At 38.2% G+C, this 20772-nt stretch overlaps 1 protein-coding gene across 2 annotated transcripts in view; it reads left to right on the top strand.

The window, feature by feature from the left end:
- XYLT1 (xylosyltransferase 1) overlaps window positions 1-20772 on the top strand; it is a 311032-nt gene that overhangs the window by 82618 nt on the left and 207642 nt on the right. The gene's annotated exons all lie outside the window — the stretch shown is intronic.

Here is a 20772-nt window from a genome sequence, read left to right as displayed (position 1 = left end):
GGGAATTGAACAAATATGGTAATTATCAAGGCCAGTTCATTACTGATTTGAGAGGAAGTTACCTAGAAATAGCTTCTGAGACCTGAAGTCCTACTTTGAAGGGATCTGTCACCTGCCATTGACTAGACTTAAAAATCTTACTCAGTAGAATAAGCAATGCAGAGTCTGTGTGTTCGTGAGTATGTGTGCAGAATAAACAGCACTACAGATTGAGGTCTTCCATTTAGCCACAGAACAAGTACAAATTTTCTCATGCTGCTCTGCCAAATTGCATCTTCCCTGATCTGAGTGTAGTTCATTTTTCATGCCTATTAATTCCTTGCTAAGACTACCGATGAGAGTGCCAAGTGGCTCCTAACATCACTGTGTTTTTAGTGGGCTTTAACATTTTCAGGAAAGAAAGAAAGAAAAAAAAATTTTAATAATGAAGACAAATTAAATGTATTTTTACACATTGATATTTCTACCAATATCACTAGAAAGCTATATCCATTTCTGAATCTAGATAGTTGGTATCAATTCACATAAAAAAACACCTGTCTCCTTATCTTGAAATTAATTGTAAGGGCTGAGAATAACTCTTTTTGTGTGATACCTTTATTTCCCATAGCACTCTGAGCTGGTAGAGGTGGCTCAAACATGACTGCTGAGATCTAGTGGGGCATGGCAAGGAGAGGGAATCAAGTGATCGTATCTCTCACAGTAAGAGAGAACTAAACCTGTGTGCCACAACTGTGATAGCTTAAGGTCAAAGGATATGTTCTGTTTGCTGCAGCATATTTCTTTCTGCCACATTTAGGAGAATGATCAGAAGGGTTCAGAGTCTCAAAGACAAGAGCTAGTCCATACTGTATCCACAGCTCCCACTGAGTTCATTAGCCATTGTATATATTGGGCCCTAATTCGAGCAGGAGGGAGCTCTGTTTCGTTTGCTGTGAAAAGCATCATGTTAAAAATAAATAATCAGCAACTTTGTCATTTTTGCAAATTCAAATAAAAAGTTAATTTATTTAGTTAATGAGGGGTTTTGTTCTAGTATGATGATTTTACAATCCCTTCCTAGTTATTTCTCTTCTTTCTTTTTTTTTTTTTTTTGCTGGGGGATTGAAAATAAGGCTGCTGCTGTGTGGATGCTAGATTGGCGTCCTCAATAATGGTGGGATGAATCAGTTGGTTTGACAGCACCCTCTCCACCATTCTATGATTCCATCCTCAGTTCTAGTCTGATTGGCATTTGGAACCCTCCCCCGACCCCTTAAAAACTGTGTTGTGGGCTTTTGATGAATTTTAATTGAATATTTTCCCCCTGTTTTTGGACCAGCTGCAGGGCTATTGGAAATTTTACAAATGTTGGTGAACACTTCTATTTTAAAAAAATCAATATTGCAAAACTTCAACCAGCTGTGCTTGGTCTCCTCTCATTTTAAATTTCTCTAATTAAGATGGACTTTGCAGATTAAGAGCTAAAGGAAATGGGAGGTGAGTTAGTGTGTGCATGAAGAGTGCTTGCAAGAATATATCTTGGTTTTTGCAGTTTTAATACAGAATAGTTAAGATGCTAAAGTAACCTAACATGTGGTTGGTTAGTCACTTGTTTATCAAATTAATGAAGATTTCAATAATTTAAAATGATTTTTATATGCTGCTTCTATACTGCCTTTTTGCTTAATTTTTTAATGTTATTTTGTGACGGTGAAGAAGCGAGAAGGTACAGTTGGAAAAAGTTTGTGTAGCGAGACTAATGATAGAAATTAATAAGTACACATTTTGTTGATTTATCTGTTGGGAGAGTAAAAATTAGGGCTGTCGATTAATCGCAGTAAACTCATGCGATTAACTCAAAAAATGAACTGCGATTAAAAAAATTAATCACAAATAATTGCACTGTTAAACAATACAATACCAATTGAAATTTATTAAATATTTTTGGATGTTTTTTACATTTTCAAATATATTGATTTCTATTACAACACAGAATACAAAGTGTACCGTGCTCGCTTTATATTATTTTTATTACAAATATTTGCACTGTAAAAATGATAAAAGAAATAGTATTTTTCAATGCACTACAGTACTTGTATGAGGTGAAATCTCTTTTTTCATGAAAGTGTAACTTACAAATGTAAATTTCCTTTGTTTGTTACATAACTGCACTCAAAAACAAAACAATGTAAAACTTTAGCGCCTACAAGTCCACTTAGTCCTAATTCTTGTTCAGCCAATTGCTAAGACAAACAAGTTTGTTTGCATTTATGGGAGATATTGCTGACTACTTATTTACAATGTCACCTGAAAGTGAGAGCAGGCATTCACATGGCACTTTTGTAGCCGGCATTGCAAGGTATTTACATGCCAGATATGCTAAACATTCATATGCCCCTTCATGCTTTGGCCACCATTCCAGAGGACATGCTTCCATGCTGATGATGCTCATTAAAAAAATAGTGCATTAATTAAATTTGTGACTCTCCTTGGGGGAGAATTGTATGTCTCTTGTTCTGTTTTACCCACATTCTGCCATATATTTCATGTTATAGCAGTCTCGGATGGTGACCCAGCACATGTTCGTTTTAAGAACAATTTCACAGCAGATTTGACAAAATGCAAAGAAGGTACCAATGTGAGATTTCTAAGGATAGATACAACACTTGACCCCAGGTTTAAGAATCTGAAGTGCCTTCCAAAATCTGAGAGGGATGAGTTGTGGAATATGCTTTCAGATGCTTTCAAAAGAGCAACACTCCGATGCAGAAACTACAGAACCCGAACCACCAAAAAAGAAAATCAACCTTCTGCTGGTGGCATCTGACTCAAATGATGAAAATGAACATGCGTCAGTCTCATTTGGATCATTATTGAGCAGAAGCTGTCATTAGCATGGTTGCATGTCTTCTGGAATAGTGGTTGACGCATGAAGGAACATATGGATCTTTAGCACATCTGGCACGTAAATATCTTCCGATGCTGGCTACAACAGTGCTATGCAAACACCTGTTCTCACTTTCAGGTGACACTGTAAACAAGAAGCAGCCAGCATTATTTCATGCAAATTGTAACCAAACTTGTTTGTCTGAGCGATTGGCTGAAGTAGGACTAAATGGGCTTGTAGGTTCTAAAGTTTTATATTGTTTTGATTTTGAATGCAGTTATTTTTGTACATAATTCTACATTTGTAAGTTCAACCTTCATTATAAAGAGATTGTACTACAGTACTTGTATTAGGTGAATTGAAATATATTTTTTATCATTTTTACTGTGCAAATATTTGTAATCAAAAATAAAGTGAGCACTGTACACTTGGTATTCTGTGTTGTAATTGAAATCAATATATTTGAAAATGTAGAAAACATCCAAAAATATTTAAATAAATGGAATTCTATTATTGTTTAACAGTGCGATTAATTGTGATTACTTTTTTTTAATCGTGCGATTAATCGCGATTACTTTTTTTAATCGCTTGACAGCCCTAGTAAAAATATAGGGCTATATTCTGCCCTCAGTTATACACCTATAGAACTCAGTGAAGTTTCCCACATTTGTAAAGAGTGTACATTCAGGAGATCAAGAATTATCTGCTGAAATGTTTTTTCAGAGGAAAATATATTTTTTCTTAAGTTGAAATTTTTTTAATGGAAATTTGCCAAAAATGTTCAAGTTTCCATTGGAAAAAATCTAAATGAAATTTTTCGTTTCAGGTTGGGCTGACCAAAATCAAAACATTTTCAGTTTATTTGAACTGAATCAAAATATCACATTTTTGTCAGTTTGACATTAATCTGTGTCCACCTATGCTGCTGCGGTGCCTCATGGGAGTTGTAGTTCAAGTACCTTCTGCCCCTTCTCTTCTCCTATAGGTCAGGCTCCCTGGCTAAACTCCATCACATGAATAAAGATTTCAGATCTCAGAATTTCTGTCAGTGATACATAATCAGTGCAACTTGTCAAGGGTATTGACTTGGTGTCAAAGATTAATAAAGTACTATTAATCAGTTGTCTTCCAGGGGAATCCAGAAGTGGCAGATTTACCTCCACTGTGTGGCAAAACGATGTTCACATAGGGTGAAATCCAGATGTTTTGTAACTAGTGAAGTTGTCATGGACACTAATAGGCAAACATTTAGGATGGCATGAATGATGGCGGAGGTTGCGTTGATTTTTTTTTTTTTTTCAGTACCCACTGTATGGCAATTTGTTGCAAGGATACTATTTTACTATTAAACCTGAATTTTATACCTAATGTAGCCCTGCTATGTTAATTACACCACTATTTAATATAATATTTGATTTCTGTATTAAATACGTACATTTTTAAAACCAGTTTCATGCATTTTAGTGTTTTAGTAAAAAAGGGCCAAATTCATACCTCAGTTAGCTGAAACGGAATTACAACAGGTACACTGTGTTAACTTAATAATAAAGACGGGAAACAGACTGTTTTAAAATCTCTCTATGATCTTAAAAAACTGAACCAGATGGCATGAAACAATCTCTAGTCAGTTGGGATAACCAGGATTGGCAGAATTCTTTGAGAGAGAGAAAGAGTCAGGTGGCTTTATTTTTGACATTATGGAAGAACTTGCTCGCATAAGGAAGACCTACAGAACCAGTGTAATTCTCAGCCATTGAGACAGTCATACCTTACATCTGAAACAGATGTGTCCTGAGAATGACACCATTATTTAGGGGCCATGTTTCACATCAAGGAGGAGTGCTGTTCAATTTCCCCCCCCCCCCCCATATCTTTCCATCTACAGAAAAACAAGTGGCCAAATGTACTGTCATAAGAACAGCCATACCGGGTCAGACCAACAGTCCATTTCGCCCAGTATCCTGTTTTCTGCCAGTGGCCGGTGCAAGATGTTTCAAAGGGAATGAACAGGACAATCGCTGAGTGATCCATCTCCTGTCATCCAGTCCCAGCTTCTGGTAATCAGAGGATTAGGGACACCCAGAGCATAGGGTTGCTGGACCATTTTGGCTAATAGCCATTAATGGACCTATTCTCCATGAATATATCTAATTCTTTTTTCAACCCAGTTATAGTTTTGGCCTTCACAATATTTCCTGGTAACAAGTGCCACAGGTTGACCATGTGTTCTGTGAAGAAATTTTTCCTTATGTTTGTTTTACATTTGCTGCCTATTAATGTCATTGGGTGACCCTGGTTCTTGTGGTATGGTGAAGGGGTAAATAACGCTTCCTTATTCACTTTCTCCACACCATTCTTAATTTTATAGATCTCTGTCATATCCCCCCTCAATCATCTTTTCCAAGATTAACATTCCCAGTCTTTTTAATCTCTCCTCAGATGGAAGCCCTAATCATTTTTGTTCCCCTTCTCTGTACTTTTTCCAGTTCTAATACACGTTTTTTGAGATGGGGTGACCAGAACTGCACACGGTAGTCAAGGTTTGGGCATACCATGGATTTATATAGTGGCATTATGATATTTTCTGTCTTATCATCTATCCCTTTACTAATAGTTCCTAACATTGTTAGCCTTTTTGACTGCCGCTGCACATTGAGTAGATGTTTTCAAAGAACTAATCATGATGACTCCAAAATCTTTCTTGAGTGGAAACAGCTAATTTAGACCCCATGATTTTGTATGTGTAGTTGGCATTATGTTTTCCAGTGTACACTACTTTGCATTTATCATCATTGAATTTCATATGCCATTTTGTCTCCCAGTCACCCAGCTTTGTGAGATCCCTTTGTAACTCTTTGGGGTCAGCTTTGGACTTAACTATCTTGAGTAATTTTGTGTCCTCAGTAGGATTTAAAATGTTTTAATTGCCTGAAGAATTTGAGACTATGCAAAAACATCAGGCAAGAAGAATGAGATTTTATTTCTCTCTCTGTTACAGAGAACATTATTGATTGTTTTGTAAATTGTATATTTGCAGCTGTTCCAAGCTGTGCTATAGATGGATTGATCAGATGCTGAGGATTTCTCTATTCTTAGTATCATTAGAACTGTGGAGTACTGCAGCTGGCAGGGTTGGCAGAACTCTGTTTAACAGAATAATGAAACAAATAAGCAGTGTTCACATTTAGCTACTGCAGTTCTTACCTGTGTGTGCTGCCCAAAGGAGGCAGCTTTTGGGTTTATGTGTGGAAAATCTTCTTAGTCTCATAAGCACCTTTTGGCTTTAAAAGTCATTTCCTGAGTGCTAGGCAGTGCAGCAGGCTGATGTATTCACCACCTCAGGAGACCTACATTTTTTAACTTGGTTTTAAGTTAAAGGAGTAACCAAAACTTCAGATCAAAAGGCCTCTGCACGCTAGGGAAATTTGGATAGAGATCTGGATACAAACTTCACACAGCCCTTATGTTCATAATAGGTCACAGCAAAACTTGGTATCCCAACTTTGTGCCTTTGTAAGTGTCTTTACGTACAAATGAAATTAGTTTTAGGGTCTCCACCTGGTCCCTGCACAGCTGTGTTTGACTTTTCAAGAGAGGTTCATGACTAAGACTTGGGCAAACATGCATAATATGTAATACAATGTTTATACTGTGATCAAATGCCTTTCCACAACTCTGAAGTCAGCAATGTCTATTCATATATAACCACCATTAACACCCGCCTTCCTGAAAAAAATAAAGCAAAAATCAGAACCAAAAAGAAAATATAATGCCCATTTTCCTTTGTTGTATAAAGTCAGAGTAGACTATGAACTTGTTTTCTAACTTTTTCAGAAATCCAGTGTTGTCTGATTGGTCTGTATTGATAAGTGCAGTTGATAACTTGCATCCGTATTGAAACGACCACAGTGATGTGAATTGCAGATACAGTTCCTGAACACTGGAAAGTAATTGAAGTTGAAAAATGTTAAGTTCCGAAATAAATTATACAGCTAGAATATAGGATGTGGGAGGTGAATATATCAGATGCCACATTTGGGGTGAAAGGAGGAAATATTTTTGTGGAAGTTTGTTTTAATTAAAAGAAAAAAATCCAGCTGCTTGAAGTGTTCAGAGAGTTCAGATTGTGGAGCAAGCGTCAGTGATGAAGAAGGGTCACACTGAGAGATGTTGTAGAAGTCTCTCTCTGAGAAACAGGAATGTTCTCTGTTTTGTGAATCAAATTCTGGTGCTGAAATCTAGGAGGCTATATGCTTGCCACAGTACTGTGGAGACATATCCCCTTTGTATAACCTTCTGTAGCAGTGGCATTTTCCCACTTTCAACTCTTAGCAGTTAAATGCTGCTTTGAGAGAAGTAAGACATTTATTCCCTCAGTTTAAATTATCATGGAAAACAGGCCAGACAGTGATAATTTCCTGACAAATGTATAGCTTAATAGTAGAGCACTGAAAACCGCTGTGGTGGCGTTTGGTTCTGTGAGGAGGCCAGGGGACGTCTTCCGGACTGACAGGATTCAGAAACAGGCTGACACCGTTAATAGCTGATTTACCTTCCAGCCTCCAGAGCAGCAGTCTTCTATCAGAACGTACTTTTTCTTCTAGTGCTGCTGGCATTTTAAAATAGATCATTCTGAGGTGGGAGCTGTGAAGTAGAGTGCTTGCCATCAGTAATAACTCTGTATTGTGGCTGGGCAGGGGGTTAACATGGATCTCAGTAGGGCCAAGATCAGTGTAGCTCAGAACAAATCTTACCTGAAGATCCAGCCAGTTAGCCATTGTAGAGTCTCTGATAGCTTTTAAAGAGACACCGGGAGAGAATTGCTTATTATAACCCTGTCTGCTTTTTTTCTCCTTTAAGAGGGAGCTAGTTTTAGAACTAAGCTATGCTGCCCTATAGAGAATTGTGTAAGAAAATAAATGTCCTATAAAAGGCTATTTGTTTTCCCATAATCCCTTTCTCTGGAACTGATTGTTGGTTTAATGCAATAAAAACTCAAAGTTGAAGCTTCTCACTGTGTCATTGTTTTGTAGAAGTCTGCCTTCACAGTGAATGTTTGTCCTTCAGTGTTAAGTGGCCTTTTTGAACAGTGGAAATATCCTCATGTAGCATTTCTAACAAGAACACAGCCAGTCTCTCTTGAAATCATTTCTGAATCCAATAGCTTTTTTTGTCCATGTTAGACTATAAATAATTGCCTGGTCCATAGCCATTTTTGTTAAACCCAGAAATAAGAACACTTAACCCCCATCTATGCGTAAAAAGAAGATAATGAGGCACAGATTCTGTAGAGAGCACTCTGTGGGCTATGCACACAGGTGTCATTACAGGACTTAAAGACCTGTGTGTATTTAATATGTCTGAACAATGCCATATTGACAACCCTGAAGACTGAATTTCTCTGCTTGTCCCTAGAACAGGTAGAACATCAGTCAGCAGCAGTACAAGTTTCCCCATGCTGTCGTGCTTGAAAAATTACTTGGAAAGAACCTCTTGTAGGGGTGGAAGCATTCTACTGGCCTTCATTCTACTGGCATTCACAGTCCTCTGATATGGCTGCCAACAGCTGTCAGTTGGTGCCAGTTGTGGTGATGGTGGTTTTTGTGTACTGGTAACTAAAATGAAACTATCTGACTGATTTCAACATGGTGCCAGACGGCCATCAGATATAGACTACTTACAGTCACTTCTGACTTGGGCAGGATTAACTTCTCAGCCTGGAAGTGAAGGGCTCAGCATCACGTTACTAATCTCTTGAGAAATGAAGACATTTTACATGGTAAAGCCTCAGTATTGTCAACCCCGACCATTCAGAAATATTGAGATTGGCTTAAAAATCATGGTTTTGGTTTTTTTTTAAATAATCATTGGGTTTGGATTCTTTGCCTTCTGTTTTTTTGAGTCTTTAGGGTTCATGTTTTCAGGCTTTTCTCTACATTCATGAGGGCTAGATGCTTACTTTCACTGAGTGGGGCGGACAACAAAAAAACTGGTCTTCTCAAGTAGCAACATTGGTCCAGGAGATTGGACTTGAAGAAAAACACCCAATCTTGCAAATTCCATAATAAAGTGGTGAGAGTTGGCAATATTAAATGAGATTTAAAAAAAAAAAAGATGGTAACATAGTGGGATCTGTGCTTTCCATGGTGCAGAGAATTTTTTCTTCTTTTAACTCAGAAACTCTTTTGAAGGGGAAATTTACAGGGCATATAAGTGAACAAAAATGTAAAATGCCAGTGGGATATATGCCCACTGGGAGAAATATGAAATTCCTTGAAAGGAGCGTGTTTGCTTTTGATTAAGAATCTTTCATTCTGCAGCCAAAGGGAAGAGAAAACTGCATGTGCTACCAGCTGCAAAACATGAAGCTACTAGTAGATTTGGATTGACTTACCATTGACGTCTTAAGAGCGCAGTCCCCATAAAAAACATTCAATCTAATCAAATTGCTATGATATTGTCTCCTAATCAGATATAGTGAGTCAGGAAAAGCGATGCTCTGGAATGCAACAGCTAGAGTGTCTCATGAGATGCATGTAAGAGTGAAGTAGGAAACCCAAGATTAGATGTGGATTTGGCTCTTGTAAAAGGCTGAATGTTGCAACTATATCTGCTTGTTCTCCAAAGGGAAGATGTGTAGGTCCTGTAATACTACAGTGCAGTCTCAACAGGTGAGATGGACATTTCAGTTTATAGAAGTAGTTGCTCTCCATCCCTAAAAAGTGTTTTGTGCCATTCCTCCTCTTACATTTACTACAGAATTGGTAAATAAAAAAGAGAACATTCTGTTGATCTGGGGCAGGAAAAATCCCTTGCTGCTTACGTAATGTGACAAGAAAATCCTGCACTGGAGAAGGAATGAGTGAGTAAACAGCCCATGCTGGTAAATAGTGGGTGGGAGCTATTACAGAGTTGTTCCTGGTTAGGTCTACTGTGAATTAGGATACTGATTCTTTGTCCGTTGTCCCCCCCCCCCCCCGCAATAAATTAAAGACTTCCGGTGGAATTCTGCTTATAAATCCTTTACGTGCGACTGAAAATAATCCTCCTGGCACAGTAACCTAAGAGGAAACTGGACTTCATTTATCTTGTTTTACAACAGTTATTGAGTTAAAATTTATTTTTTATCTTATTTTTGGTAACTGCTATGCAAACTGCTGTCTATTTCCATGGGTAGGACTGTGCAGTAATCACAAGACCCTGCCCTGAAAGAATGAGATTGTAGCCTGATTCAGTCAGGTGACTGTGCGCAGGTATCATTGTGACTATCCCAATGAACTGCAAAAGCATAAAAGAAGAAAAAGCTCCTGTAATCTTCAGATTTCACATTCCCTCCACAATTTTTCATCAGGCTCCAATAATCCCAAGATACAGTGGTTCTTATTTTTACTTTATAGTAGACACTAAAAGACTCTCTCTACAGGTGTAGTCTTGGCATATTTCCCAGGACTATGTTTAGCCCTTTACTGGAGGGACCATCTCTGTAGGGTGCAAGAGAAGTTCAAACTTAGAGTCCATTAAGGTCCTTATCCAAAGCTCAATGAAGTAGATGGAAATCTTTCCACTGATTTCAGTAGGTTTTGGATCAGGCCCTAAATCCTTGACGTTTGCTGAGACAACCAACCAGAATGGCAACTGTAGCTATATCCCTTTTATCTTTTATATATGTCATCAGCTCTTTTAACACTGATGGGAGAAAATAAACTCGTCCTATCAACAGATCTGTTTCTTTCAATAAAAAATTGGTAACCAAAGCCCTGATTCACTAGGGTACTTAGACATGTGAGTTCAAAAATATGAGCGAACCTGAGTCAGATTTCTGAGGTTACGCACATGCTTTCAGACCTTGATTCAGCAGGGTACTTAACTAGTTCTGAATGCATTCCTGGGTTAAATTTTTACAGGGAAAAAGATAATTAAGGCATTTCTCTGCTGAAAGTGATAAACAAAACAGTTTTCAGAGTAGTAGCCATGTTAGTCTGTATCAGCAGAGAAAATAGTGGTGGTGGATCCATACAGCGTTGACAATACTGTGACATACACTGTATGCCAGCAAGAGTTAATTTTTGTGAATCATTTAACCTCCCATAGAAAGCGAATTGTAAAATTAGTCTGTGTTCAACCTTTTTTATTATATCGGGTATGCTGACAGAACGAGAGATATGTAAATAATGCTAATTATAATCAACTTCCTTCAGTACCAAGCTGTTAATATAACCCTGTCCCTGACGTTCAGTGAAGCTACCATACCCTGATGTGCACCTCCATTTAACTTCACCCTGAACATTTTCTCATAAACTAGACAAATTCTTGGTTATTGAGGTAACTTGGCTTAAGTTTAAAAAAATAAAGTTTTTATTGGTGTTGGATTTGGCTGAGGTTGAAATTACACCCTGGGTTAGGACAATTCTGTGAACAAATGCAGAATTACACCAAAGAAATCTTTCCACTTATGAAGAAAGATAAACAAAGATAAAATGTACATTTAAACAGAATGTACTTAAACCAACTAGATGTTCTGGGTACACAGTAACTATTCTTTAAAGAGACCTCTGGTGAATTTTACTCAGAATTTGTGAGAGTAAATACAGATTTTCTTAAAAACAAACCAAAAAAAACCCCTCATAAAAGTCCTCAGATTGTAAATATTTTGTGATATATCTATTGCAGTTTCAATACTTGTTTAGCAGTCAGTGACTATAAATTTTTTGCAATTTGTTTTTTGTCCTGCTCTGTGTCCTCTCTTTTCAAAGTGGCAACCTTCATGTTCTTCTGTATGTTGTATGTAATTTTTTAAGTGCTTTCCTGAATCAGGGCTGTCATTACTTATCAAAGACTGAATTCTGTCTGGAGAGTTTATACTCAGCTGGTGGTAAATCAGCAGAGCCCCATTGTCTTCAGTGGAGCAGTGCCAGTTTGCATGACCTGAGGATCTGGCCCATTGTATAATTTTACACAGTGTAAATAAAATAAATGGAGACCTATCAGCCTGGCAAGTTGCCAGGATGAATTTTGTTCCGCAGCAGAGGGAGGTACAACACTTGAAAGAAAAACTACATAATCTACTGGTGTCTGATTTTACAACTTGTGCTACATACCGCATGCAACGGTGTCTCTCAAACATCTGGAAGGCATTCTGCTTTGGGGATTTGTTTAAAATGGTATCAGGACCTTGGATCTATGTCTTGTCTTATTTCATTCTCTGTGATCATTACAGGTAAGCAGTGCTGTGAAGGTGTTTGGTATGTTCCTGCCGTCTGCTTAGGCTTTCTGTTAGACTGATTTCTCTGAGATTAGGCTACTATTCTTTGGTCCTCTATTTGCATAAATCTGCAGAATAGACTTGAGTAGTTACTGTAGATTTTTAGTTCCATTTGTGTTTACAGTATTGTTTGAATATACCATAGAAAATCTGAATACACTAGTAATTTATCAAATTTGAGTAAAATCAGTTTGGCCATTTTTACTTCATCAGAAGAGGAAAATATCATGGGAGAGCAAAAGAGCAACTGAAACTATAATTTAAATTTAAAAAGTGTTTTTTACAAGCTACTAGTTGATTATAAAGATGTTCTGTATATGGGGGCGCGCACACACACACAATACTGTATTTAAAGTATTGTAGATAAATTTCTATAAAAGAGTATAAGGGGTGACTTTTGCTGAGTATTTTTGTGTGGCTGCCCTTGACAAAAAGGAAAGGAGTACTTGTGGCACCTTAGAGACTAACAAATTTATCTGAGCATAAGCTTTCGTGAGCTACAGCTCACTTCATCGGATGCATATAGTGGAAAATACAGTGGGGAGATTTTATATACGCAGAGAACATGAAACAATGGGCCCTACTACAGGACAGTCCCAACAAAGAAAATAACAGAACGCCACTAGCCATCACCTTCAGCCCCCAACTAAAACCTCTCCAACGCATCATCAAGGATCTACAACCTATCCTGAAGGACAACCCATCACTCTCACAGATCTTGGGAGACAGGCTAATCCTTGCTTACAGACAGCCCCCCAACCTGAAGCAAATACTCACCAGCAACCACACAACAAAAACACTAACCCGGGAACCTATCCTTGCAACAAAGCCCGTTGCCAACTGTGTCCACATATCTATTCAGGGAACACCATCATAGGGCCTAATCCCATCAGCCACACTGTCAGAGGCTTGTTCACCTGCACATCTACTAATGTGATATATGCCATAATGTGCCAGCAATGCCCCTCTGCCATGTACATTGGTCAAACTGGACAGTCTCTACTTAAAAGAATAAATGGACACAAATCAGACGTCAAGAATTATAACATTCAAAAACCAGTCGGAGAACACTTCCATCTCTTTGGTCACTCGATTACAGACCTAAAAGTGGCAATTCTTCAACAAAAAAACTTCAAAAACAGACTCCAGCGAGAGACTGCTGAATTGGAATTAATTTGCAAACTGGATGCAATTAATTTAGGCTTGAATAAAGACTGGGAGTGGATGTGTCATTACGCAAAGTAAAACTATTTCCCCTTGTTTATTCCCCCCACCCCCAACTGTTCTTGTCAACTGCTGGAAATGGCCCACCTTGATTATCACTACGAAACGTCCCTCCCCACCTCCCCCCGCTCTCCTGCTGGTAATAGCTCACCTTTCCTGATCACTCTCGTTACAGTGTGTATGGTAACACCCATTGTTTCATGTTCTGTGTGTATATAAAATCTCCTCACTGTATTTTCCACTGTATGCATCCGATGAAGTAAGCTGTAGCTCACGAAAGCTTATGCTCAAATAAATTGGTTAGTCTCTAAGGTGCCACAAGTACTCCTTTTCTTTTTGCAGATACAGACTAACACGGCTGCTACTCTGAAACCTGCCCTTGACAAGTACAGTGTAATATCTGGATTAATGATATTTTTCTAAATGTGCACATTAGCATTTCTATAATATCCCCATACAATCATTGCCTATAATCCTTGGGATCAGGATGAACGGTAGTTGGCATTGGCATTTACTACTTCATTAGTCCTGTTAGAGTTCACAGTATAAATAACATACTGTTTATAGCTCACCCGTGTGATGTATATTTTCTTTAGAACAAAAATTAAACAAAAGTCTAATTTGAAACAATAGTAAGGGTTAAATTCTACCCTCGCACGAAGTTGGTAGAGATGCAGAGCAGCAACTGAGGACAGACTCTGATGTTATGACTTGAACCTACAAAATCCTGAAACTTCCGAAGGCATTTCTCCTTTGTGGTGTTGTCTCCAGTGTTAGGTGAATCTGAGATTAGGCCCAGCCCTGCTCAGTCTGAAGCCACTGTCAAGACTCCCGTTGGCTTCCATGAAGGTGGGATTGGGTCCATTATGTGATGCACTTGGCTCTGTAATTCATTATAATGACATTCAGTAAGAAGATTGGACTCTGAAATTGCTGTGTGTAAATCAGAGCTTTATACAGCTGGTCTTTCTCCCTCTAATGGCTTGTAGGAACAGCTAAATATTTCTTTGGGCTGGACTGCGTGGGAAAGCTGAAGTTCCTTCTGCGTCCCTCTGAAGATCTCCCACTTTACATGCACTGATTCAAGTTTATCCTCCTTTCCACCAAGGGCTCCCTATTTTTGAAGTCCACTGATGCTTTATAATCAACATATTCTGTACCTTATATTCAATAGTTCTCCTTATGTGTGTGCAAGAATAAGTCGCAGTGGCCTAGACAGGAACTAATGTATTGTAGATTTTCTGTTATCTCTGGAAGGTCAGGCCTCACATTTAATGCACTGATGTTACTCATTTAGTATTATTTATATCATACCCTCAGAACAGATAGGTAGACATGCTCTCCGCCCCATATGGTTTAGTCTTTGGACAAGACACAAACAGCAAATGAGGGAGTTGGTGCGGTTGGGTGTAGTTACATAAACAGAATCTTATGATGACTCCATTTGTTAAAGTACTAACAGTTTTTAAAGCTAAATGTTTGTCGCCTTCACAGTAGAGGTGAGATTCTTAGGAGGGATTTGGATAAAGGGAAGATGATTATTTGAATAAGTAAAGGCCTTCACAGGAAATCCTGCCTTTATTGGGACACAGCTTAAAAATCACTTTTCTCCCTGAAGTGTTTTTCTATTATTGTTGTGAGTAATATCAACATTGTGGAAATCAGAAAAGATTAGAGGGGAAAAAATTGTGTTTCCAGTTTTACTTTGTTCACTTAATTTCACTTTGTGTATATTTGGTTTTACTGCTTCCCCTGTATAGTCAGTCTGTGGGTTTCCATTGTTGTGTTTGTGGGTCTTTCATAGAGCAACTGGGAGAAAAAACCTAAAAATAGAATAGTAATATATGATTTGTAAAACTGCAGGGTGGATAAAAATCAGTGGTTGATTTTAAAAAAAATCCAATTTATTTTTAAATCTGATTTTTTTTTTTATTAAAATGGTTTTTGAGGACAAAAACCTATCTAAAGATACATTAGAGCTCAAAGATATCTCATCATGGAATAGGGATTATAAATTCTAATTCTATAGTATGAGACAATATATTCATGTAATGTTAAAGAAAAGTTTTGTAAATGAGTTTCAATAGTTCATGGATTAGGGACCCAATCTCATGGGGTTCCAGGGGCTTCTGTATAGATTATTTAGGTTAATCTTTCTATCTACCCAATGGGACTCAGTGCTAAGTCTAGAAGATACCATCAGAAATGCTTAGTTTTGCAGTTCTCAAACTGTGGATTTGGGTCTCCAGAGATAACATGCTTGTTAACAGCAAAAATGTTTTAAAATAAATAAATAAATTTAATATATAGAGATGAGAAATAACAGACGTCAACCCTATTGTCTCTCTGCAAATTTGTGTACATAGAGTCAATCCCTTACCTCTCTCTAAAAGTGCAAAGTTTCAAACGTTCAATGAATAGAAGATTGTTCGGGGAGGAATAGATCTGGACAAGGAGAAGTAGTCTGGAGTTAAATGTGAGAAGGGAGGGACAGGCAGTAGAAACAAAAGTGAAACTAAAGGAGTACTTGTGGTACCTTAGAGACTAACAAATTTATTAGAGCATGAGCTTTCGTGAGCTACAGCTCACTTCATCGGATGCATACAGTGGAAAATAAATAGCTCACGAAAGCTTATGCTCTAATAAATTTGTTAGTCTCTAAGGAGCCACAAGTACTCCTTTTCTTTTTACGGATACAGACTAACATGGCTGCTACTCTGAAAAGTGAAACTGTTTGAACTGCATATTCCAGAAGTCTTGAGGTCTTTCTGAGTGTAGCCTTCACTGATTTGAGATCTAGCATACCATTCTCTCACTAGAAGGGAAAACCTGTAATGGGAGCGGCTGTAAAAGAGACCCTGTTTGGGTCTCATCTATCTCTGAGTTGTGAAGAATATGTACTAAGGTTACCACAACCAACAAGAATGCACTTTTATGTAGAAATCCATGATTAAATCGAGTCTTCCTGACTAGTGATTTAAATCTACCCTGTAAAACTGTGACATTGGCAGGGGACATGGTCAAGTGTAGTACCTGTAACTGCTTGAAATGCTAGATAAATTACCTAACTGTCAAATTGACAGTGTCCCTTTTAACAATATCTGGCTTCTCTACAAACTGGGAACATGCAGAATTTGATGGCTATCGGACAAGCTCTTTTATTGGGACCTAACTATTGAACTTTTAATTGTTCACATCTTTCTTGTGATGTACAGTAGCTAGATATAAAGCGCCTTATAAATTTGAGAAAGTTCAGCGTAACTAACAGAAAAAGGCAAAAATCAATTAAAAGAACAAATCAATGAAGCTTTATCAGTAAGTACCAGATCAGATTCATGGTAACCTTTCTAAGCATGCTGTCTATTCGTTTGACTTTGAAAATTCAGAAACATGGTACTTCTGAGCTGGAATAATTGGAGGTCATTGACTTTTATTTCTGGCATCAGTTAGACAACTGACATCATTTCCTGAGTTCATTTATTCCAATGAAATAGATTGGGCATATACCTGTATATTTCATAACTTGACCTTTTAAAAGTGGAATAGAGATAGTAAACTGTTAACATTCTTATCTTATTTAACTTCTAAGAGGGTATGCAGTTCAAAACAGAGTGAAAACTCTGCCACAGATTTGTGTCTCCTTGGTGAAGTCACTTAATTCCTGCCCCACCATCCTCATTTCCTCCATCTCTGTTGGGATTATAGAACTTCCCTACCTCAATTGTAGAGCAGTTTGAGTGCATGGGCAGAGAACTGCTGAAGATGTACAAAGTATTATTATCAAGGCCTTTTTACCTGGAAGCTCCAGCACATTTATAACCTAATCTGGCTATTTATCAAAAGGAATTCATTAACATCAATGTGCTGTATTTAGGAAGGCTCAGTCAGATTTATGCAGATTGCTAACTGTGCCACTGAGGAAGATCAGGCAAGACAGAAAATACACAACAGTAGTCACCCTTAAGCGTTAAATTTCCCTAGACCTTCCCTGTAGTTAGGGCAGGGAAGACGAAAAATACTGAGGTAACTTTATTGATGTAAGGCAAGCTAGTAGGTCCTTAAAGGGTGACCTCTGTAGGTGGTAATGTTAGAAAAGATCAGAGCAACATGCTCCTATTTAGCAGACAAATCAGAACTCTTCTTGTTTAGTGTCACATTTTGCTTCAGATTGAACTTTAATTTCAGATGGAGCACAAAGAAGGTGTAGCAGCTGATCAATATTAAACTATTATTGTATCATGTTAAGAGGTAGCAAGGCCAAGGCCTTATTTATATAACATGGAAGTTGGACAGAGGAGCATTATTCACCATTATTACACCAGGAGGATGTGCAGAATAATTACGGCTGACCTCATAGGAAGGGGAGTCCTCTCTTTCTGGGGAAAAATCTTACTAAGAGGGTAGATTGAAAAATATCTAACTGTAAGGTGACTTCATTGCTCTCTCCCTTCATCCCTCCAATTAAAATCAAGTTTTGTGCGGCATGTGTCATTACATATGGTGCCTCATTTTGTCTCCCTGTTAGTCCCTCTTCCTGCTATTTTCTGGCAGTGTGTAACTAATTCATTACTTTAATTTACCTAGGTCAGCTGTGGGAAATGTTTGTGTATTTATAAGAGCCAGATTTTGGCAAGTTCTATTCCAGCATAACTGCCTGAACATTTTAGTCCCTCACTGTTGACCATGTTGCTGGTGCAGCCACATGCTCAGGTGCCAGATGTCCCCAGCATTCAAAAATGTATCTGTTTTTTGCACTAAGGTTGTTTCACATCAAGCAGTGGAAACGGCATGGGAGCAGAGATCCAAGGGCCACCAGCAGGCAAGCTTGGCTCTGCAAAAAATCAATCAAGAAGTTGGCAAACCTCACCTGACAATTTTAAGCTTTATAGGGATCATCAAAAATGATGGTGCTGCCAGTCATGCAAAGATGGTGTTAGCAAGCTTCTGGAGTTCGTTCTTGGAAATTCAGTGCATGGTGGGTCATCAAGGATTGCCATCTGGCTGAGCTGGAGGCTTGCTGGCTGGTGCTGATACGCTCCACCTGGAAGAATATTTTAGCAAAGCTGAGGTTTGCTAATTTTTAAATTATCCTGACCTCCCCCTTCCCCAGTTTAAATGATGCAGCCCTGAAAGCCTGTGTTTTTTCTTCTAATGTTAGCCATTGAGGCCTGGTCCACACTGCAAAGCTAGGTTGACGCAAGGCAGCTTACATCAACCTAACTATGGAAGTATCTACACAAAAATTTTGGTCCCACCGACATAACTGCCCCCACTACACTGACTTAATAACTCTACCTCCACGAGTGGCATAGAGTCAATGCTGATGTAGTGAGGTCAACGGCGTGTCATTGTAGATGCTGCGTTGCTTATGTTGAGTGTTACTGGCTTTCAGAAGCCGTCCCACAATGCCTTACCCTGACAGTAAATCAGTACAAGCACTCCTGGTGAGGAAGCGCACTGCTGACCCAAGGAGTGAAGTGTAGACATGCACAAGTAACGAATTACTGTGATGAATGTATGCTGATGGAAGTTACATTGATTTTAATTTTGTAGTGTAGACATGCCCTAAGTTTCCCCTTGTGACGCTTGCAGACCACATGCCTGCGCATGCCAAAGCCCTAGGCCTCACTGAACACTTACCAATGCATAGCTGGAAGCCAGACCAATTCAATTGTATATTAGTATAGATCAAAGTGATTGTTAAATGCATAAGAATATATTTGGTGTTTAAACTTCATAGAAACTGATGGGATGCTGCATGCATTGTTTTCACTTATCTGTATCCTGTTCTAATGTAATAGCAAACATTTTATGTTGTATATACGCCTGTAACTAAATAACCCATCAAACAAGAAAAAAGCCGTGTGTAATTCAAATTAAGAACTGTAAAAGGAAAGTGCTAATTTTTGTGACTTTGAAGGCAAGTGGTCATTGCGTGTGATGATTAGAGATCAAAGACTCTCTAAATGTATTCCTCTCTCTCTAATCAAAGAAAGAGCCCACGAGGATAGTGACCCTGTCAGCTTGTTTTCTGTGAGAAGAAGCTATAAGTATGGACACAAGGAAAAAATTTTCATCTCTGGATTTTTTGGATTCTAACAGGGCAGAATAACTGAATGAAAAGATGGCCATTCTAAATAGCCCTGAGAGCCTTTTGGGAAACTGGCAGATTTTACTACATCACTGTTACCATTTGGATTTATAGATTGTGACTCACCCATACATATATTTTACCTGCTTTAACTTCTCAATAACTCTCATTTCTTTTTCTCAGCTAATAGTTAGTTTACTATAGAATTGACTTCCAGCATTGTCTTTGGTGTGAGATCTAGGATGAAAATCGACCTGGATGAGTGCCTGATCTCTTGGGATCGGGTGTAACCTGAAATATTTGTGATTTTTGGTGTAAGTGACCATTTATCACATAGTCTAGCTTGTTTGGATGGCAAGATAGACTGTCTGTGTGACTCAATTATAAGATTATTGCAGTACTTTAGGAGTTCACATTTCTACTGGCTTGATGAACTGTAATAATAGAACACAACTCCAGTTTGGGTGTCTGCCCTGCTTTTTACAGGCTGCCTTGTAGTAGGCACTCATGGTTGTGAGACTTCCCACCCCCCCTCCTCCATCCCTCTTCGTTTGTTTTTAACATTGATATTTGTCATTATTAACTCTGATTTCTTTTTTTTTAGTAATGACTCAGGTCTCTTCTGCTTAAAAAAATGTGGTAATTCATTTTGGTCTCTATAGATAAACATAGAGTTTATCTATAGGCTGAATAGGACATTTTCTGCATGGCTTTATTTTCACTACTGTCTTTCTTTGCAATAACAGGAGTATCAGAATTAGTCTTAGGTGCATGAAACACATTTCAGGGTACATCCTGTTTGTGCTGCTTTGCTTCGAGGATCACTGTGATTTTTCTGTTCACAAACACGGTCACCAGCCTTGTGCTGAAATTAGACCTGTGCTTTGTCTTGCTATTTGAGAGGAAATTATTGCCATTGCATAACTTTATTACTGCTTGAAAAAATTGTGAGGTATATTTCTTAATTAAGGGGCAAAATGGCTCCAACTCAGCTAAGCACTTAGCATGTGAGTAGTTCTACTAATCAGGGTTGGATGACTCCAGCTCAGCCAGATGGCAATCCTTGATGACCCGCCATGCACTGAATTCCCCAGAACGAACTCCAGAAACTTGCTAACATCATCTTTGCTCAAAAGCTATGCACGTACTTAAGTACTTTGTGCATGAAAGCCCTAATTCAGCAAACATTTTCCACAAATATTTGTTCAGTTTTAAATGAATTTGTTTCCATTATATTCCATTTGTGTTTGATTTCTTACTGGCAGTAGTGCTCAAGGAAGGTGAATTTAAAATTTGCACATGAAATGTTTGTTCTTTGAGTGCTTG

This window comes from Eretmochelys imbricata, chromosome 10, assembly GCF_965152235.1.
Source record: "Eretmochelys imbricata isolate rEreImb1 chromosome 10, rEreImb1.hap1, whole genome shotgun sequence".
Classification (NCBI taxonomy): Eukaryota; Metazoa; Chordata; order Testudines; family Cheloniidae; genus Eretmochelys; species Eretmochelys imbricata.
The sequence above is the reverse complement of the archived record's forward strand: the minus strand, read 5'-3'. Positions and strand labels throughout refer to the sequence as shown.